This window comes from Mycteria americana, chromosome 18 (assembly GCF_035582795.1).
Source record: "Mycteria americana isolate JAX WOST 10 ecotype Jacksonville Zoo and Gardens chromosome 18, USCA_MyAme_1.0, whole genome shotgun sequence".
Taxonomy (NCBI): Eukaryota; Metazoa; Chordata; class Aves; order Ciconiiformes; family Ciconiidae; genus Mycteria; species Mycteria americana.
Window position 1 is genome coordinate 4,926,778 of NC_134382.1, and position 15,364 is coordinate 4,942,141.

Consider the following 15,364-nt stretch of genomic DNA (forward strand, 5'->3'; position numbering starts at 1 on the left):
TTCACTTCAATATAACTGAATTCTAAAAAAACCTATGCTGCCTTAAGCCTTGTTTTCAAGTGTTTCTGAGGTGTCTTCACAGGCGACTAAGCACTCAGTTCATAAGCAGAAATAAAAAGTTTATTAATGTTGCAATACCCTCATTTTCTCCACCCCTCTTTTGCTAATGATATTATTGGCAACAATTCCTTATAGTAAAAAAAAGGGGAGGGGGAAGTTTTTATCCTTTACAAAAGGTGGATTTCAAAGTATATGGAATTGATTTGTATCATGAGTTCTTCACTAACAATGAGAAATGATTATTCAGAGGGGCCCTTACTTGAAGATTGTCTGTGTTTGGTTTGTTGTGGATTCATGATGGATGGACATTCCTGTCGTAGCGTTAAATTTTAGTGATGTGGGGCTACTTGCAGTCATCATCAAGGTATATACTTCTCTGAGAAGAAAAATACTCAAATCCACATTTTTTTAATAAACTTTGTTTCATAGTGGAATGCGTGGTGCAAGTCTTAACATACATTAAGGTCTCTCCAGATACATGGTGGTGTGTTTGTAGATTCAAGCCACTATTGTTTCTGGTAAAAGCTTTTCATTAATTAAACTCTCAGAATTTTATATTAATTGTAACTCTTGTTTGCAGTTTAATGTAGAGGCATTATGAATACATGTATATTACTAGTGAGGGATGATTAAAGTTAATGGCAGTTGTTTGGTGAAATAATCTTTCTGTTTTGTATTCTTATTGGAATTTCATTTTCCACACAATTTTAAAGTTATGGCTCCCAAACTTTCTTCCTGTCCTGGCTTTTAAAATGAAATTCCAGTCTGAAAACTGAATCAGTCCTTAGCTTCATTAGCATAGTACTTAAAGCAAAGCAATCATGACAGGTAATTTGCACAATTTTAGCTTGTGGGGATAAGAATGTGTGGGATAAAAAGCAACATAGATTTGTACCAACGTTTGTGAAATAGGCAAATCGTCAGCTGTTCACAGTAAGGGCTTTTTCTTTGCTGAAGGTGACTGATTTGGGGCTGCCTTTCCCTTACATGGAGCACAAATTTAGCCATAATAGTTAGTTACAAATGTCAGGCCGTAGAGTGGTGAAGCCAAACCCAGATACCCATGGTCAGTGTTCATTCTGTCCTAAGCTTATCGGCATTTATCCGTAGGGCTTTTTCTGCAACACAGCAGGATCATCCTATTGATGTTTTGGGTTATTAGTTCTGTAAATAATTTCTATGTAGTGTGATATTATAGCACAGCCTGTGTTTTTTCATTGAGTATTTGTGTTGTCATATATTCCCGGCAAAACAGCAGAACAACACAGTTCTTACTAAGTGCTTATTTCTGATGCCTGTGCTGTCCTGAAATAAATTACCACATGGAGATCAGCTTTGTATTTCAGCATTCTTGACGATTTCTTATGTTTGAATCCTCAGAGGAGGATTCAAAAAGTCTGTGCTTTCAAAAGAACCTGTAATCAAGAATAGTAAGCTCATAAAGGCACTTAATACTGCAGTGGCAGTAAATTAAACTTTTAAGAGCAAGCAATAACAATTTAGTTAAATACCTGATATTTGGAATAGATCAGTTCAGATTATGAAAGCTTCATACCAAAGAGGATGTGTATGTCTGCTGTAGCTGTATGAGCTGTTGCTGACACTGTATTGGCAGGAGTAATTTCTTCACAGTATTTGGTGAGTCAATAATTAAACACCTTTAATCAAAAGCAAAACACCTCACAGATGCCATTCGGTTTTGAAACTTTGATGGATCTGATAGACTGGAAGGATTATTTCTTTACTGTCTTTTTTATTTAAAAATAAGTTTAAAAAAAGGACAGTTTGGGGGGTTTGTTTGTTTGCTTTTTGATGTTATGCCCTGGTAGTTGTTTTCAGTAAGAATCTGTTGTACAGTCGTTACAGTCTGAACAAAAATCTTTCAGTTATGCATTATAGCCCTTCTGTTGCTAAAGAAATGTTGGTTAAGTAATGTTGCAGAATAATATCTTAATATTTTACTCTTTATCTCTTAATTTCGTAGTATTTTACTCTTAGTGTGCTCAGTTAGAGCGTATTCTAACTGTATGCTATGTCAGCACCTCAGTCCTTCCTCCCTGTCCTATTACCACAGTTCCCATGTTTTCCCAGAATCAAGCAAATCCCATGGTCTTAGAGCTACTTGGTCCTTCTGGGGATCCTCATATTCACAACTGTTTCATGGTACTTGGTGCCTTATATTCCAAAATGCTCATGTGACTCACATAATCCTGTTGATGCATGTTACTTTTCTACCAATGCTTGTTCAGAGATGCTTCAAATATTTCCAGTCTGGACAGCCATTCCTGTATCTGAAGATGTATGGGTAGAAATATCCATGATCACTATCAGTCTCTCACGTTTCTAACAGTCAATGGGGTTTTTGGTGTTTTTTTTCCTAATTGTTTGAGGTGTTAAATTGTCAAAAAAAAAGTTTTATTTCCTTTCAATCCACTCCATGAAGTGAGTACCTTACATCTTTGCAAGCAAAAAGGCTTTTTCTCTTTCTGGCAGTAGAGAGAGATCCATCTTGGATAAAAAGCTACTAGTAGTAGCTCTTTAAACTGTAGGTGTTTGCTGATGTGTTTTGCTACATCCATTCTTTTATTCTTTCAGCAAGCTCATTGCAAAACCCCAGCTTCCACAAAGTCTTTACCTATCCGTAGATGAGAAGAGCCTTGCATTAGCTAAAGAAGATTGAAGAGATTCCACTAAACTGGAGAAAATTAACACAGCCTGGAGTTTGGCATTGTAATGTGCATTAGGGATATACATACGGTTCTTTATTCTTATAAAACAGTCAGCTACTCAGAGCTCACAAAATTGATACTTAATTCATTGAATTTAGTGTTGCTGGAGGCTGACTTGTTTAATATATGAGTTGGTGAGTACAGAATTGATGATAATTGAGTAAATTCTTCCCATTTTCTCATCAGCAAGCCTCCATTTATGCAAGAGGTTAGTCACCTCTAAAATTCATTCTGTTCTTAATTTTTCAGCATATTTCCAATGGTCATAGTAATGACGGGAAGGCGAAGTATTATAACAATACCTGTTCAAAGAAATGTGATCTTTGCTGTTGTTTCCCCAGGCTTAACCTGTTGGGTTTTGTAAGGCTCATGTAGCTGTGGCATCACAGACATCTTTGTAGACTGACAATGCGTAAAACTTATCCACTTCACACCAATTGTTTATCAGCATAAGAGGCAGGCAGCTTTCAAACCAAACACTAATAAAGGCAAAAGTGTCGGTGTAGTTGGTGCTAATGAGTTATGTGAATGTCGTGTTACTGGTTTCCTTGTAATGTCTTTCTCTAAAATATTGCAAAACATTTCACTCCTGATTGTAGGCTGTGTTAGGAAGCACAGCCTACAGTTAGCCTATAGTTGACTATTGCAGAGCTACTATGTGTAATATGAGAAATACTATGAGGATTAACTAAAGCATGGTAAAGTAGCCAGCTATAATGACTGAGGTGTCGATTCCATCAAGTATAGCCAGGCTTAATAACTAACTGGAGGGCATAAAATTAAGAAAACAGGAAAAAATAATGTATTCCAAAGAAGAATTAAAAGCAGAAATAATAGCTTCTGATACGTTCCTTTTTTTTTTTTTTAATGTACATTTCAAAATTAAACACCCTGGTAAATATAATTTGCTTGGGGTTTTTTTTTGTTTTAATTTACTCCAGGTAATTTAGTAGGACAATTAGACTCTGTAGTGCAATTTAACTTCAGTTTTACCAAGTAGAGCATGTAAGAAACTTACCTTCCTCCAGTTCACATTTCTTTTCTTGTATTTATGTAAACAAATGACTGAAAGCATCTCAGACCTCTTCATATGTGTAAGCCTTCGTCTTCCAATCTGCGAGATGGATTTAGTATGCCCTTTACAGTGACAGTAAGTTTTAAGAAATTACAGCTTAGTATGTGCTCTATGATACTGTTTTTTAAAGGTGCTATGTATTTGCTTGATCTATCTCCTTCTTCATTTAGCTTGCCTCCTGCCTGCCTTTCGGTGTCCTCCCTTTTTGTTATCTTCATCTACCCACCCAAATTAGTAGCTACTCCCTATGCGTTTTGCTCTTACTCATGACTGAAAGCCATAAATCTTTGGCTTTTCTGCCGTAAATCTTTATTTTAACCTTTCCTTTCTTCCTCTACATTATTCTTTGAAGTCTATCCCTTCCAAATGACTCCTAGATTAAACATCTGCTAATAAATTCTGCAGTAAAAAGCTGTACTGTATCCGAAAAAAATCAAATAAAAATGATGACAAATATCATGTTTTAGCATTCAGTGATGGAAATTCAGATCTTGTGCGGTACAATTCAGAGCAGGTACATCTTTGAAATAGTGACCAGACAGAAGGTTTTTGTTATGTAGCATTTTGAAATGTGGACGAGTTCTCGGATATATGTGTCTCGGTAGCTGTGCAGTTCTGTTCCTCAGGATGAACTCTGCTCCACACAAATGGAGTCCAGACAAGCTGCTCTGGAACATCCACCTGGGATTTCATGACAGGTCACCACACCAAAATGTATTCTTATAAAGTCATAAGTAGTTTGAATGCAAATATAAAACCAGCAACTGGCTTTAATTTGCTGTGGCCAGATTTGCCTGAGACTCATTACTCCAGATATTTAGGCTAGCAGTTTCTTCACTATCATGAGAGAGGCAGCAGACACAATGAATCACTAGGGTAATGGGCAATCAGAGAAAGAAGATTGACAGGAATAAGAGCAGCCATAGTTTGCAAGATTATGCGTATTTATTTCAGGAGCAGTACAGAGAACGTGCATCATAGGCAGATGCTTTTAAATGCTTTTAAATAAATGTTAAATGCTTTTAAATAAATAATATTATTTATAAATAATAGAGTTAATAAATTTGGAATGTTTTCTAATTGCCTGCTTATTTTTAAAATGTATATTGACTTTTAACCAGAGTGGTACAAAGAGGTGATGTAAAGATAGCAAAGCAGAAGATAATTGAAGTTGTAGACTTCTGTAATAAACCACTGTAACTTGATTGGTTTAGAACAGGTAATCTAACTTTAAAATTGTTATGGCTTAAAATGTGCTCTGTTATTAAACATACAGCTTTTGTCTGTGAAGGCATAACAACTGGTTCAGTAAAAATATTTAAGTCTAAAACACAGATTGACCTTTTATAATGTCTTTCGGGTACTCATATTCTGTGCCCAGAGCACAAAGAAGTTTGCGAGGTTATTTTGCTGGCATTAAAAACTCAATTGTGTACTGACATCTAGTGATGGGAATGATGCACAACAATTTGCTTTCCCTTTCTTAATTTCTTTTAACATCTTCCTGTCACACATAGATGTTCAAATAGTGTCAAGACCTCCCAGCTGTACTGAACTTTCCAGCATTTCACTAGTTTTGAGGTCTTGACAGTGTTCTGATCTGTTCCTGAATCCTTTTATTTGTGATATACTGCCTTTGTGCCAAAGTCTAGAGACCAGCTAAAGAAATGTGGCTCATGTCCATGGTTAATACCTCTGGAGTGGGCCAGCCTTGTCCACACCTTATTACTGCCTGGAGAGCATCATGGCATGGTCTGTCTCTTTACTCAGGATGCAAACTCTAGAGTAAATTATCACCTCAGGCATACTCACCTTCCCTTTTGGAAGGAACTAGTTGTTTCTGTCGAGATGGGAAGTAACTGCCCCATCTAAGGAAACTAACTTGTCAAGATTATATTTTCCTAAGTTCTTCATAGGCAAAGACTCCTTGATAACCCGCAGTTACCTAGGTAAAAAAAAAAATCTGTAGTATCTTCAGCATGTCTTCTTTGGGTTTTAATACCCATGAGAGATTTGACAGTTGTCAGCCTTTCTCTTTGCCTTAGTCTGACTTCTTCTGTATTTTAGTGTTAGGAATATACTCTTCTATCACTTTATGGACAAACTGCCACTGATGTCCATGGAGCAAGTAAACCTCAGCATTAGTGGGATAGGTTGCCCATATGAAAAATGGGCATCATTCAAAAATCAGTGTTAACTGATGTGTGTGCCTAGAAATCAGGAAAATATTGTAGCAGATTTTTTGGGCTTTTTGCTTATTCAAATTGTATTCATTCAGAAAGGCCATATGGAAGAGCCCTGTAAAGTTTCCTCTTTTTCCTGACTATACTATGTGAGTGTAACTAAATGTCATTCATATTGTTCTGCCAGGCTTTATTTTCTCATATGCTGAATATAAATAACATAGCCACACAGGGCATTGCAGAACATCCTTCCATTGTTTGTAGGGTGTCTTCTTCTGTCTGTAGACTTACCTTACATGCTGCATGCTTTCATGTCTGCATGAAAAGCACACAGACATGTATGCTTACATGTCTGCAGCATGCTTTCCTTTTGATTATCATTTAAATAAGCCAGTGGTGGGCAGAAAATACGTGCAATAATATCAGATAAAGAGATTATTGCTTTTAAATGATAGAGCTAGAAATTTCCCTGACAAGAACAAAAGTAATTCATAGTGTGGGTAGTGTTCCGGGTATTAATTTAAGCAAAGATAATCAGAAGTTTTGACTGTAAGTAAAATTGTATCCTAACCCTGCTTCCATTTCTGCATGAAAATACATCATGCCACCAAGTATAACTTACTGAAGAATTTAAGATATTAGGATAGATATTAAGATAATGCAGGATATAAGATTATATTAAAAACAGAGAGGAAACAGTTATACTGTGAGACATTCACCTCAGGAGAACAGTGTCTTTAAAACGTTTACTGACATTCCTTGGCAATACTTGCTTACATTTCTAAGACAATATCCTTACACATTTATAATGCCATTTTATTTTGTATTGTTTTACTTGATCATTCATCTCATCTTGTTGTAAACAGTTTAAGATTAGCATGAACTTTGATTTTTTTTTTTTTGTATTTTTTTTCTTTCTCCTTCATTCTCCTTTCTCTGCCATGGCACTTTACATTGTCCCTCATGAGAAAGTGAGAAAGTGCTTCCTGCTTCAGACAGTGCAGGCCTACAGTTAATACAAGCTCTTTGTAAAGGTATTGCTGTACATTCCCATATACCTTTATCTATATATAAAAGGTATATGCATGAGTTTTTTAATAGATGTTGCATTCCTTAACCAATACTTTTTATAACATCCGTAGTTCCAGGCCTAACCCTTTTCCTGACCTCCTCTGCTTTCCTTCCACTTCTTTCTTTTATGTCCGTGCTCAAATCTTTTCTGCTATATTCAGTTCTCTTTAAGCTTGCCTCAAATTCAGCTTTCACCAGATATAGGCTTTGATAAATCATTGACCGTGCTCATTATACACTTAACCTGTAGATTCATGCCCTGTTACCTGCCCCTAGTTGTCCTCAAATCGTAGTTTGTGTTTTAATATTACCAGAACTTTATTGAGCCAAACTGCATTGCAAAACACTTGCCGTGGGGACCAGATCTTTTATGGGTACAGGAGAAAACTCTGAAGAGATGGTAGAGGAAAGAAAGGTAAGGTCACTTGATTTTGCCTCTCATAAGAGAAAAGAAAGCAAAAGCCATCACCAAATCAATTTATTGGGTAAAAAGAGAGATGCAATGCAGAAATTTAAGAAGATTATTTAAGAAAAGGAAAATTCAGGATGTTTTTTAAAAATCTTTGCAAGCAATAAGAGATAGGAATCAGGAAAGGAAAGCATGAAAAGGAACTTTACATCAATCTTAGAAAATTTACTATCTTTTCCAGGCCTTTGTTTCCAGATCAGAATGCTATCACCACACCACAAAGAGCTAAGAATACTGTTCCATAGAATCCCTCTTGCAGATGGCGGCAGGTCACTTTTATACCATGATCCTCTAATCATTTCTTGTACAGCAGTCCATCATCTCTAAGCACATCAAATTCACAGGTCAAAATGAAAGCCTCAGGAAGTCAAGCGATAACACTGTCTTCAGCTAGCAGTGGTGGAAAAAACAGGGTCAAACAGAGACTTGACCAGTGTATACAGTTCTTTTGAGAATGCATGTGTTGTACTTGGTTTGTAGCCTCTTGTTTTAAACTCACATGAGGGACGTAGTCAGGACTCACCCATTTCTGATACTTCAGTTGCAAATCTTCTGGAATATGACAGCCTTTAAATACTGCTTCCACGACTGACAAGCCTTTATTAAGATACTTCAAACCAAGAGCAAGGGTTTGTTCCTTTAACAAAATGGGGACTCCCTCATTCTGCTGCTAAGAAGGCAAATTGAAGTCCACAAACTGGAGAAAAGGATATATTGGGGTTTGTGTTCTCAGCTTTGGGAGATCTCTTCTGTTCACCAGTGCTTGGGCAACAGCAGCAGTGAGTGTACCTCCACTACTGTCTCCACAGGTGATAATGCGAGAAGGGTCTACTCCATAATCTTGTGCAGTCCTCATGAAGTGTATGGTGGCAGTGAGACAATCCTCAAACGGGGTTGGATGTGGATGCTCAGGAGCTAAGCGATACCTAAATAGGAGTGAAAGTGTTTTAACATAGTCATATCTAGTGAATGATCCTGTTGTCATCTTTTCATTCATATATTTCATTCTGAAGATAGGAAAATATTCTGAGATTATAGTTACAGCAATATAATTGATCGTAATTATTGGTTTTGATGTATTATTTGCTACTCTTGTTAATGTTTAGGGGAGTCAGTACACTATTCTATCTTTGCAAAATAATTCTTCACCTATCTTTTAGGTGACTGCAGGCACATGCTGAGTTATTGTAGAATTAGGTGGCAAGGCAGGTTATGTATGAATCAGTTATCAGCAATTCTACTTAGAAATTGAAGTGAACATTTCCCAACAAATTGTTAGAGAATATGAGCGTAGAAAATTGATAATGAAAATATGAAAGGTTTTCAGTGGTTTTCCATAAGCTGAATTATTTATAAAGCTGATTCTTTTATAAAAGAATCAATAAAAGTTAATGGATCTTCAAGTACTTTAGGATGTAAATAGTAATTAGTGCAATTTTAACCAATTTCCAAGACATCAATGCTTTTAAAAATTGGCTCTTTTAAAAATGCATTACAGCTCATCAGAACAATATTTGAAATGTTCATCTCAGGTTGATTGCAAGTTAAATGTGGATATCCCCCTCAGTTTTTCAGTACTACTACTAAAATGAATATTTAGCAGTCTGGGCAACTGTGTTTTTAACAGAATCAGTTACACTTCAAACACAGTGTTGGCTTTCAACTTCAGGTGGTTTGGATATGGCTTTAGGAAACAAAAACATTCTCACCTCTTAGTGGTGGCTACAAATTATAAAATTATTATAATAGATTTTATTTGGAAATAAGCAAGTGGGGATTAGTTGCCTAGTTCTTCCTAAGAGTAATTATTGCTGGTGAAACACATGTGATCATTACATGTAAGTACTGTATGCACTTTACAAGGAGCTTGGCTTGCGGTGACTATGCATTAAAGACTTACAAACCTAGAAGGAGCACAAATGGCTGTCGTATTCTGTGTCTGGATTGACTCCCCTTACCCAACAGACACAACCACTGAATTGCTTTTTCTAGCCAAATAGCGGCATGTTCTTTCATAGGAGCCTGTAAAACAAAATATTTCAATGGAATTGTAACTTGGTTTAAAAATAAGTTGAATGAAAATATTCTTAAATTCTTACCTCTATTCTGCAATTAATGCTACACTTTCATTCTCTTATTGTGGCATGATCTAATCAGGACATTGCTCACAATTTCATTATGTTTGTGGGAATCTTCTTGCCAGTAAGAAACCTGGAATTTACACCAATGCATTGTTTCAATCTCCTCTTTGAAAAGTTAGTTAATAGAAGGCAGCACTGCTGCCACTTCTAAAGTGGTATGGAAGATGAGAGGTTTTTTTTAAAACAAACAAAAAAACCCCCCCCAAACAAAAACAAACAAACAAAAAAACCAAAATCCCTGCTAAATCTAGCACAAGAATTTTTCTTGTGCGTAAGCCACCATCTAATCTCTTATGCCATTCCATTTCAAATGCCAAAATGTATTTTTTCCTTGTTTTGCCACTGTAAAGACACACAGCAGTATACACACACACATACAAGCTTGCACACACATGTGAACACAAATTAGGTTCTTTAAAATAAGAAATAAAATTCTAATGAGATTTTCAACTTTTCTCATAAGCATGAGGGAGAAGAAGGAAGAAAACAGGTATTATAAATGATCAGAGAATAAAAGTTCTAGATACATGACCTGTATAAAGACAAGTCAACATGATGCCTACTGCATGTAAATAAAATTATTCTGCTGTCCTGAAATTAATTTTGTTATTTATAATGCTTAACCTACTAACTCTTCTTGTCATTTAAGAAATACCATGTCAGATCAGAAACTACATAGTATTTGTAGTTAAAGCTCATATTTTTATTATATACGTATTACTTATGAATGCTTCCAAACTGTCCGACTCCTCCATGAAAATAAAGGATTTCTCTTCTTTGGCCAGTGGTTGATATTTTTGGCTGGTGAATTCTTACTTTAACCTTTTCAAACCTTAAGTCCATGATAAAAAGGTGTTTATCTTTTAATGGTGGTATTCCATCCATTACAGTCCCGAGGAAACAGACCTCTGAGGTGATACCTACTTTTTCCAAAAATTTTGCCTGTTAATAAAGGGAAAGAAACCACAAATTAGTGCAAATTTCCATCTTACCTGGAGATTGATCATGAAAAATTTAAAATTCCATGGTCAATTCAAACTTTGTCTCCTGATGGTTCTTACAATGAAGTGGCCAGTTATGATGATGATTTGGATACATCTTCATTGTAATGTAATACCTACCAAAATTTGAAATTCAAAGAGCAGTAGATTTGACGGGAATGGATGAACTTATCTTCTGTAGCTGCCTTGTGTCCATGCTTCTCCAAAAGCAAGGCCTTTGAGCCTGTGGGAAAGCCGGCCTGCGACTTGCTTTCACAGAAGTGCAGTAACTTGGCTCATTAATACCATCTTACACCTCTGGCAAAAATCTTACCAGTACTATCTAGCAGAACATAGGGTTAGCTTTGCTGGTAATTTCTACATTCTATTATAAATGTTGGATGAGAGCATGGTGTTTTTCAAATTATTTCATTCTTCAGTGGTGAAATCTGGCTTAGTTTTTATCAGTAGGAAAAAAAATCAAACTATTAATAGGAGATAAAAGAAGGTGTCAAATACTTCAACTTGTCGGGTGTTTAAGTAGCCATGTGCCTGAACAAAATAAGGAGAGAGTAGTTACAGCATTTTAGACTTCAGCTTTGGATGAAAAAATGTGGCTAATACTTTAGTTTCCCAAACTCATGCTACTCTAACTTGCAGAAAAAAAATTCTGTAGCATCTACCACAGCTGGCCTCCTGAACAAGCATAGCTTTGAACCTTAGCTTGATCTTCTCACAGCTCAGTGATTCTTACTTAAACATTCAGGCTGAAGAGTCTTATGTCACTCTGAGCTAGTCTACTTCATTGCATCTGGATGGCTTTAAGCTGTTTCAGCTGTCTGCTCTAGTCTATTCCTGCTCAGGATGAAAAATATGAGGCAGTATCACTATATTTCCACTATATTGGATTAAATTTTGTACTTTTCCTCTTCAGCAGTACACTTCTCTAATGAGTAACTTAATTTGTTGTGTTGCCGTTATTCATGCATATATATTTCAAAAAGAATTGCATTTACAAAGGTATATGCTGCATGTATCTTAAAAACCCACAATAGGTCTTGTGGCTTTCACCTCACATTTCACAGACCTCAGGTAGCTCAGTAATGTGGTCCTGTTAAATTTGATGCAGGTATCCTATTTTAGGCCGTTTGAGGAGCTGATCCCATATGCATGAAGGATCATGTTGTGGCCAGGTTTTAGTCTCATACTGATTACTTCTACAGAACTCCTGTATGATGTCCATGGGAAAATAATTTTGTTTCTTTAATCCCCCAATTTCCTCTGGTATTTTCTTTCCTCACACTAATAGTTTTGTATCAGTAAAGGTTAAACCTGTAATTAGCTATATGGTTTGTATATAACGTAGAGATCATCTTTGTCTTGGAAACACTAAAAAATAATAGGAGTCTTTATCAACCGCTGTGTTTAGTGTTGGCAGTCTGACATCTCATTTTTGTTAAACCTGCACTAGTTTCACGGGTCAACTTTCATGGAGATTGGCATTTATTTATATTGCTCTTAGTCACTTCACTGTGAGCTGTGAATATCTTCTATGGATTACCTGCAACAACGTACAGTTATGGCAGATATCTGTAATTAGTATCATCACGCATAATCTTCATAGTTATTTCTGTTAATATGCAAATGAAATTTTAATCTTGTGCTGTTGTTTTAGATTGTATTGTTTGTTGTTTTAAATTGTGTTGTTTTAAATTGTAATTGTATTGAAATCCCACTTTCAGGATCTTCATGCTCATAAAGCTTGCTCTTTTGCAGGTGATTAACCAGGTCAGTAAAACATGACCTACATTTTGACATTTGTAAATAAGTGCAACTGCTTAGTAGTGTAATTTGTAAACCAGTAATTGGACAGTTTGGTTATATATTCATTAAGGATCTTCTAACACTATAGCTGACACGACAGCTTGAAAATTAATAAAGGCTTGCAGGTAGCATAAGACAGTCGAAGTACGGGACTAGAGAACTGCCACCTCGTTTGAAGCGTTGTCTAGCTCAGCCTCTGCACTCACACTAAGTGCAACAGTGTCTGGCATTCACAGGGAAATACTGAAAAACTGATCCCGCTGGCAACAACTGGCATGGAGATTTCCATGCACCAGAAGACAGGCTGTGTAAGAGCTGAGTTGGCTTAGAAGTGCAAGTCCAGACACGTGTTCAGGCAAAGGACTAGGGCCTGCAGCAACATGCATATAGTAATGTCTGCGGGAGGGATGTGACAGAGCTGTGCTATCCGTGGTGTTAGGGTCCTTTGTCCTCTTTACACAGGTACACAGGCCTACCATGTACACCCCAGAACTCATGTGAATTGCACTTTGTGCTAGCCCTTCTACCTAAATCATTGCTAGAATAAATTGGGTACAAGACGCTTACAAACCATTAACACAGTAAGTAGCATAATTTAATCAGCCCCTCTATTTCCCAGACAGGATCAGTCATAAGTCCCCTGGCTATTGTGTAGCTTCACTGGTATGTACTGATATGGTAGTTTTTCTTCTTATAGACTGAATATTAGATGAAAAAATAAAGGATGAGTTAATAGATTTTTCAATGAAGTTTTATTAACATTAAGATGTAGCTGTTTTTATTTAAATATATCCTCATAGGTGGATGCAGACATTTCTTCATAAAAGCTATTAGACTGGGCACAACTACTCAAGCTGGTTTGTCTCCAGGGTCTTCACATGCATCTTTTGTCCCAGCTGAAGACTGGATATGCTAGTAAACTTTAATTTTCCCTGCCGTTTTGACATCATAGGTTGTCATCCCTTGAAAGGATTTAGCTACTTTGGCATAATTAACTGGCATAACAGCAATACTAAGAGTTTCTACGTGACTTGGACTTTACTTGCACTTAAACTTTTGTATAACCACATGTTAATATTCTTATCTTTCTGCTCCTTTGAGGTGATGGGGTACAGTGCTTTTGCTTGGCCTCTCACTGGCCAGCAGAAAGGATACAGAATTATAAAGTCAGAAGTTAAAAACTACATTAATCACCAGTAAGCTTCTAAATTCTGCAATTTAGCTTTTTACACATGAATTACACAAAGATAAAACTTTGTCTGATGGATAAAGGGTATTCATACAGTGTTTTGAAAATGTGGAAGTCCACACATTGTATAGTAGGATGTAAGAAAATGTAATCTGACTTCTATTACTATCCTATTTTATTGCGTTGCTTCACTATCGTAGCAGTGTTCAGGCCTGGGTGGGACACTTCTCAAGAGACATTATGAGTCACATTCTTAGGAGCTTACTGGCTGACTTCAAACAAAACTTAATAAGCAATGTAGCAGGGAAAGGGAGGAAGAAACAGTAACATTAGAACATGGAATTGAAGTGAAATGCAATGCACAAGCCAAAGAAACTGAAGGGGTTTTTTTTACAATTTAAACAACTAAAAGAAAAGAAGCTTGATTTAGGTATCAAGGAAGATGTGTTTTTAAAATGACAGAGGGAACAATTAATTCAGGAAAGGATAATTGATGAAACAGAAAGACAAGTGGAAGTCACATTTTAGTTTTGAAGAGGAACAAGGATGAAAAACAAGGGAGGATCAAAAATGGGCCAAAAACAATGACACAGAAAGACAGCTTTAATGTTATGTGTACTATCTCAATAAAGAAAGTTGTATACACATATTAAAAGGCAAAAGATGATGAATGTGGCAGCTGTCTTTCAGATGGCTCAGAAGTAGAGTGATACAGTTGTAGAAGAGAACTGAGATCACGGACATAATTTAGTTGCTCATTCTCTAAATAAGCACTGTGTTATACAGAGCAGAAGTTCCACATATACAGTGCAGTAAGTTTCTTAAGCCTTCCAGCACTGCACTGAGGCAACAGGATTAAAAAGCTAAAACATAGGCCATCAGAAAAAACTGGGTATTACTCAGTCTGCAGAATTTTATTTTTTCCATACTGTTACCTTTGTTAACAGCAAGTTACCTTTGTTACCTTTGGTATAGCAAGCAGTAGAGTTTATTATACCCAGCTGAGCTGAAGGTATCTGCAGTAGTGCTCACATCCCCAAAATAATCCAATCGCATGTTTGCAATATATTTAAACATTGATTCTAAAAAACCTTACCAATCTGTTACCCCGCTATCAGAAATTAAATTAAAAACTCAGCTTTAATCAAGTTTTACTTACCAGACCAAACCAAAGTTCAGGATGTAATGAAAAAAGCAAAGCTTTTGGCGCTGACTAAATCTATGAGGGACTATGCCTTGGGGTGTTCATAGTAGAATGCCATTGCCACAAAGACAGTCAAAACAGCAAGACAAATCGCTAGGAGAAGTCCCATCTCACTGTACTGTTAGGAGCCAAATGGAAGAACCAGCTGTGTCTTCCTTCCCCCTCTGACTTTTGAAGTATTTCTGAAGGTAAAGGCGCAGGATTAGCAATTCTCTTCATATCCCATCATCCAGCTTTTAAAAATGCCAATAGGAAGATGAAAACATGTGGCAATCAAACAGTACAATTAAACAGATAGTAACAATTAGTCATGGGAGAGGCTTGCATAAGCAGTTTTTCATATTTGCAGCTCACGTGTTTTGAGTCTGTGCCCATCACCATAGAACCAGTGCTAGATATATCATTTTTAGCATCAGTGTTATGAGAAGACAAAACCTTA

At 36.4% G+C, this 15,364-nt stretch overlaps 1 pseudogene; it reads right to left on the minus strand.

The window, feature by feature from the left end:
* Positions 1–7,732: 7,732 nt before the first annotated feature.
* On the minus strand, positions 7,733–15,034 carry LOC142418606 (arylacetamide deacetylase-like 4; annotated as a pseudogene).
* Between the last annotated feature and the right edge of the window lie 330 nt (positions 15,035–15,364).